Source organism: Clupea harengus, chromosome 8 (genome assembly GCF_900700415.2).
Source record: "Clupea harengus chromosome 8, Ch_v2.0.2, whole genome shotgun sequence".
Classification (NCBI taxonomy): domain Eukaryota; kingdom Metazoa; phylum Chordata; class Actinopteri; order Clupeiformes; family Clupeidae; genus Clupea; species Clupea harengus.
This window is the reverse complement of record NC_045159.1, coordinates 8,231,091-8,238,031: the sequence shown is the minus strand read 5'-3', so window position 1 is coordinate 8,238,031 and position 6,941 is coordinate 8,231,091. Positions and strand designations below refer to the sequence as shown.

At 41.6% G+C, this 6,941-nt stretch overlaps 1 long non-coding RNA gene across 1 annotated transcript; it reads right to left on the bottom strand.

Annotated features, from left to right (window-relative positions):
* Positions 1-5,961: 5,961 nt before the first annotated feature.
* On the bottom strand, positions 5,962-6,626 carry LOC116221453. Its single transcript, XR_004164125.2, has 3 exons — positions 6,492-6,626; positions 6,237-6,342; positions 5,962-6,136 (listed from the first exon to the last, which is right to left on the bottom strand). It is a non-coding gene; the product is annotated as an uncharacterized LOC116221453 (long non-coding RNA).
* Positions 6,627-6,941: the final 315 nt, after the last annotated feature.

The window sequence follows — 6,941 nt, the reverse complement described above, 5'->3', positions numbered from 1 at the left end:
TAAATGGTTAAGTCCATGTCGCAGCTTCATTAATGTTAAAAAAAGTTGATTTTCCTTTGAGATAACTCTTCTTTCTGAAATGAACGGTGAAATTAAGGTAAAAATCCAGGTAAATACAGCAAAATTTGGCAGTCCAGAATAAAATGAAAATAATTTGTTTTTCTTCTTCTTGTCCCTGTCTTCATCACTGTCTGTGACAATGAAGGTCTCTGAAGAAATGGACAAGTTTGATACCTTCTCTTTGAAAAAGTCTCTCTCCAATCGCAGACTGTTGACCTCTTGCTGTAGACTTTGACATTTTTCTCTCAACTGCATATTCATCGACCTTAGAGCATCACACTCATCCTGTTTGTCCCCTTCTTCATCCCGTTTGTCCCCTTCATTTTCCGGAGTCATCTCTGACCTGGGCTCAGGTGCAGCAGCATAAAAATCCAGGAGCCTTCTTCTCACTGCTCGTTTGTACCAACCCTGTGTGTCTGCTGCTCTCTTAGCAGATGTTTTTGGACTGGAGTTGGCCAACTCAGGTCCCAGGTGTTGTGATGGAGCAAAATCAGGGTGGTCAGTGTCAGGGTTTGACAATCTATAAGAACCCCTGTTCGTTTCCTGTGTATCTCATACTGAGCCATCTGTTACTGAGCCATGCTACAGACACTGATGTTCAGACAGTACTGTGAGATTAAGTGTAGTAAGATAATAAACAACTGTTAATGTACATTTATACTTTGAGTCATCTTTTTATATGAATGACGGAAACATACTGAAGTATCAACATAGATAGAGGAGAACAGATCGTAACAGTTTATTTACAACAACGGGACTAGCACTCTCACGCTAGCAAGCTTGCACGGTATGCTACCCAACGTTATGCTACCGTTATGCTACCCAACAGCAACCCAACAAAAACGTTTTATAAATTACCTGTGAGGAAATGTCTTCCGCAAATCCAGTCATGGGTGGTTGGTTGCCAGCCTGTCCACAGTTTGGTACCGTTAGATGCAGCGAGACCGCCCGGTAAACGTATTAAGGCTGGATGTGCGCTAGCGTTATCCACCCGTCTTAGTCTCTGTATCCAGAGGTTTCGTTGGGTCGATTTAGATTTGACCGTGGGAAAACGGAAAAAGCCTAAACCTAATCCTTTGTATTCCTTGTTACATCTGGTTTTGCAACCCCAAACACAACACGATTTTGGCATGACGTTAATTGATTCCTAAATGAACTACTATAAACTACTGTTATGCTACTATGCTATGCTACTATACTAACAGCTGTTGACAGGATGACAGTTTGCCACCCGGAAGTACCTTGGCAACCTTTGTTTACAAACATTCTGATTAGGTCTAATAGATACTACGAAAAAGTTGAGGGGATGCAAAAAGAAAGTCAATTCTAGAAAAAGATTTGTGTCTACCTGAAAAAAAAGTAAAATCTGTAGAGGATGGATTAACTGATCGCCAGATGTCTAAGTCCCAAACTATCAACCCATGATTTAAGAGCGTTAGTGGCCTGGTTGCGTAAGATCTATCAACAACTGGGTCCCACACGGCATTGAAATCTGCGCCAACAATAAAAGGATAATCCGTTAATTCTAACATTTCAGTTGTGAGGGTATTGTAGAAAGCACTATCAAAAGTATTTGGAGCATATGCTGAGATAAGTGCAATTTTCCTAGCATGAAATTCTACTTTAGTGATCACAATCCTGCCTGCATCGTCTGCCCAAGATGATAACACCTTGAGGGGGAGATTCCGTTTAGCTACTATGGCCACACCCTTCGTTTTAGAGGTGGCAGCAGAAAATGCTATGGTATAGTAAAATCTATTTGCTAGACGCCCGGCATCTGCGCGTAATAGGTGTGTTTCCTGTAGCAAGGCTATGTCAACTTTCTTATTTTTTAGTAAACTCAAGGTGCTTGCACGTTTATGTGGAGCATTCAATCCGCCACAGTTCCATACTAAAAACGTAAGTTCACCCATTATCAAAAACGGTTAGTTCAGAGTGTTGGCACGTTACTGAAAACATATCACGATTGCCTTCTGTATCCTTAAAAAACAACAATATTGCATCCAAAGTGAAGTCCCTAGTTACACAAAACATATAAGACGTAGACACACAATAACACAGAGAACACAGAGAAATACAAATTAAGGGGGGCGGGAGGGGAAATAACATTAATCTAAGCATAGGTCTGTGATCAAGGTTGGATATGGGGCAGCTAAAGGCACTAGCCCAAAATAGCACTAGCAAACACAGTAACTAGTTTCGGTTCGCAGCGGATCAGTTAACAAAAGTATTAAGAACACAATGACTTGAACCCATAGGCCTATATATTAAGCAAATCACAAACAGATAGACCGTAAATATAGGAACAAGCTTACCGCAACATCTTAATCAAACGGATTAGTCGTTTAATTTAGTAGGTCTAAGCAAGATGAAATAGAGTTCGATCGAAAGCAAGTAAAAACAGAGAAAAACAATGTGGAAGGCTATAGAGAGCAAACCAGTGGGCCACAACGGCAGAGGATCCAAGCTCCACAGGTAGTCATTGCGGGGAAGCGCTGTCATCATGCTCCCAACGGATCTCCGACCTTGAGGGATCCACTTAATGGCCGCTGTAGGGGTTATCCGACGTGTTGGCGGGGACTGGCTGGGGTCGCAGCATGGTTGGAAGCAGCAGAATTCACGTAATCCTCAGCCTCCTTTGGCGAGGTGAATGATCTGTACTGTGCGCCCTCCTTGATTTTCAGCGTTGCTGGATAAAGTAGGAAAAAGTCCAGACACTTGTTCCGGGCTGCATCCATAGCTTGGTGGAAGGCTTGACGGCGCTTGACCGTGAAGTATGGCGTCATTTTAGTGTCAAAACTCACACACGCGAGGAAGCGTGTATTCGAGCAACTTTCAGGTTTTCGCGAGCGTGAATTTCATCTGCGCACTCAATTTTAGCAGCTGCAAGAGGAAATTCAACAACTGCGAGCGCAGAGACAGTCATACGCTCTCGCGAAAACTGGATCTGCTCACTCGAATATATCATACGCTCTCGCAAAAAGTTTATCTGCTCGCTCGAGTTATGAGTTTTGACACTGTGTGGGCGGGAGTTTTGACACTGTGTGGGCGGGAACCAAAGCAGGACAGGCTCTTCTCTGATTGGTCCTGATTTGACAGCAGGAGAGTCTCATATTCACGACAACCGTTTACCAAACTCCGTTATGTATTTGTATGGTGAAGACTGATATTTAATCACCAACCGAAGTAACGGTACCCATTAAACCTGTTTTGATTAAATACTAGTGGTGATTGTGGCATTTGACCCATGATCACTTTTTTAATTCCAGGAAAAAGAGTCAGTTCTCATGACAGTCGATGTTATCTTCCAGTAGGTAACATATCTAGCTACTAGCTAGCTTTAAGCTTGCTGCTATTATGAAGTGTTGAGCACTACACAGTAAACAACAGTAATTTCAGTCACAAAGTTAATTTTATTGAATTTGTTCATCATTCTTACCGTTAGCCCTTGTACTTGCGAACGTGGCTTGTCCCCTCATGTTATTACATTTTATTGTTTAGCTGCTAGCTAGTCTACTGCTGATCTAAGATTCCTGCGCTAGCAAGAAGCATTTGCTTGCTCGGTTGTAGCTAGCAGTGTTGAAAGCAGTGAAAACACCCTGCTCATGGAATAAATTACATTAAAACATTTGAGTCAATATTGAAAACTCAGCAGCAAGAGCTAGCTACATCAGTTAGCAAGCAAAGCCTTATTGCTAGCGCAGGAATCTAAAGCAAGCTAGTAGCTAGATATGTTACCTACTGCCACAATCACCACTAGTATTTAATCAAAACAGGTTTAATGGGTACCGTTACTTCAGTTCGTCATTAAATATCAGTCTTCACCATACAAAGACATATGTAGCTACTTAACGGAGTTTGGTAAACGCCTGTCAAAACAGGACCAATCAGAGAAGAGCCTGTCCTGCTTTCGTTCCCGCCCACACAGTGTCAAAACTTACGCCCACACAGTGTCAAAACTCATAACTCGAGCAGATAAAGTTTTCGCGAGAGCGTATGATACATTCGAGCGAGCAGATCCAGTTTTCGCGAGAGCGCATGACAGTCTCTGCGCTCGCAGTTGTTGAATTTTCTCTCGCAGTTGCTAAAATTGAGTGCGCAGATGAAATTCACGCTCGCGAAAACCTGAAAGTTGCTCGAAGACACGCTTCCTCGCGTGTGTGAGTTTTGACACTAAAATGACGCCATAGTGAAGTTGCTGTAGAGAAACAGACTTTCCGGCCATCAACAGAAAGCGGGTCTTTTTTAGCAGCACGCAAAATGGCCTGTATTGTTGTGTAGCGGAGGACATTGAAAATCAGAGTACGTTATCACCCCGTTTAGCGTCACTGTAGATTTGATGAGCACTCATTACTAGTGATGGGCAAATGAAGCTTTGGTGAAGCATTGAACCATTTAGGCACATTGTTTCAAAAATCGGTTCATTAGTTGAAGCTTCAGTAACAGTGACCTCTCCTGGTGAAGTGCCAAGGCTGCAACTAAATTGACAGTGGCACGAGGCTTTAAAACAATAATAATAATAATAATAATAATAATAAAACTTTATTTATATAGCACCTTTCATGCAAAAGAATGCAGCTCAAAGTGCTTTAATGATGACAATCTAGCCCCCCCCCCCCCCACACACACACGCACACACTCACACACATGCACCCGTATACAAAGATTATGATATAATTTTTTTTTTACAAATAAAGATTCATTCTTTTTTGTAGAGAGTGCTTGGGGAAAGGATGTGCTGGAAAAATATGGCACAAGTTGGGTGTGCTTGTGTAACCATGTTGGATAGGGAACGGTCAAAGATTTTGATTTAAAAACATTATTTGTTCTAAACTTTTTGGACTGAGCCTGTTGATATAGTCTACTTTTCCTATAGCCTAAATATTTAACAGCTAAGCGCACCTTATCATGAGCGATCAGAATAAAGTTTTCCCACATGTCAGAACGACCTCTCTTCCTAGATGCTTCCATAATGATGATAAATCAATACGAACGTAATGACTGTCACAGAATGAGATAGGCTACTACGAACCAAACGCAATTTTGTGCACTGAAGTTTTTATGCTTTGAAGGCGCTACAATTCAGACTCGAAACGAGGCAACTGACTGGTTCGTGTGTGGCGTTGTGAACCACTCAGCTGGTTCATTCGGAGAAAGAAGCAGTTGCTGTTTCGCGCGTAATATGTCACGTGATTTTTCCGTACCAAAGCAATCTTCGAAGCAGTGGTTTTATGGTTGGTGTAGTTTAAGGTATGAAGCACGTTCCGGCGCTTCAGTGTCAGGCTGCCATCACTACTCATTACTTCAACAGGCACGTCTGCAAGAGCTTGGAACCATTTAGGGAGGGAGTGTGTGAGGTATTGGATAGCATTGGATCCCTCGAGCCTCTCCTTCAGTCCAATGACACGAATGTTGCATCTACTATCCTCCATATCTGCCATTTTCAGCTCGAGTTCCCCAAAAGCTTGGACATGTCCATCAATAGCGCTGCAGTTGTTCTCCACCTTACATTTAAGTTTATCCACATCTGATTTCACAGTGCTTATGCTAGCAGTCAACGATGCTAGCTCAGCATGGATAGCACTTAGCTTCTGAACGTTCTCCATTCCCACCTGTTGGATCTGGGCAAGGCGTGGCTTTAAATTTTCATTAAAGATTCGACGATAGAATCAATGTCCTGTTTAGAAACTTTGTTCTTCGAAGACATAGTGGATTAATTGACTTTGTTAAGCACAAATGAGTGAAATTCTGATACTAGTTACTATAATAATTAAACAATTCGGCAAGGCTGGGCTAGGAGCTAAGGACTTAGGCTGCCATCTTGTCCAGCTGATCACGTCATATTCCTCATGTGTATTTCTAAATCTAAAACATATTGAATTAATTCACAGATACTCATAGTTGTGAAATTTGATTTTATTCAAACTGGCATCAAACAGGCTTAAACACAAATCATGATTACTCCATGTCTTGTGTAAACTTAAATGGAAGAAGAAAAAAAACAATAAGGCATGTTGGTTGATCCACACAGTCTTCCTTCACGGATGTTCTTCACCAGCTTTTTTTAACACAGCATCTGACAAAAGAAATATCATTTCATGCCACAAGTCACATGCACACAGTAAAAGGACCAAAGATGTCTATGGATGAAAACCAGTCTATAGATTTATACGTACACATTAGTTTTAGGACCCCCACAGTGTTTAGTTGGGTCTGGAACTCGACATGGACATGACGCCTTACATATTCCACCGGAAGAGAGACATTCTCTAGCATAAGCATCTGGAAAGAGTGAACCGTACAGTTGCTATTCAATGGCAGTAGAAAACAGCAAACTACTTATTTATACACTACAGTTTATATAAGACAAGATTTAGCAAACAAGAAACACAGAGGTAGATGAAGTGACAGTAAAGTTAAACAGTACTTACTGTTGCACACAGTATTGCACACCAGTGCAATCATTATCAACGCAACGTACAGCACGATCACTGGCTTCATGGCTTCTCTTTGCGGTGTTGATGCTTTCCAGTGAGAATTGAGGAAAATGTCTGCCTGTGACCTGGTTGCACCTGCTTTTATACATGATGAACTCTGCTGCAATCACATTCAGGCTGTTACCACACACGTTACCTCATCTTGGATTTTACTGGCTTTGTCAGACAACAAAGACAAAGCAAACACAACTTCCAACACAGCTCAGGGTCAGCTGACTAATTCCTTTCACCTGAGAATTTCCCAGAAAAATAATATGTCAACAACAATTATATTATTAATTCAGAGAATGAATGTTAGATTAGTTTTAAGAACTTATAGCCACTCCATTTTTTGGAGTAACGTTGGTGGGGTTCAAAGGGGAATGAGTTTAACAAAGGCTGTCT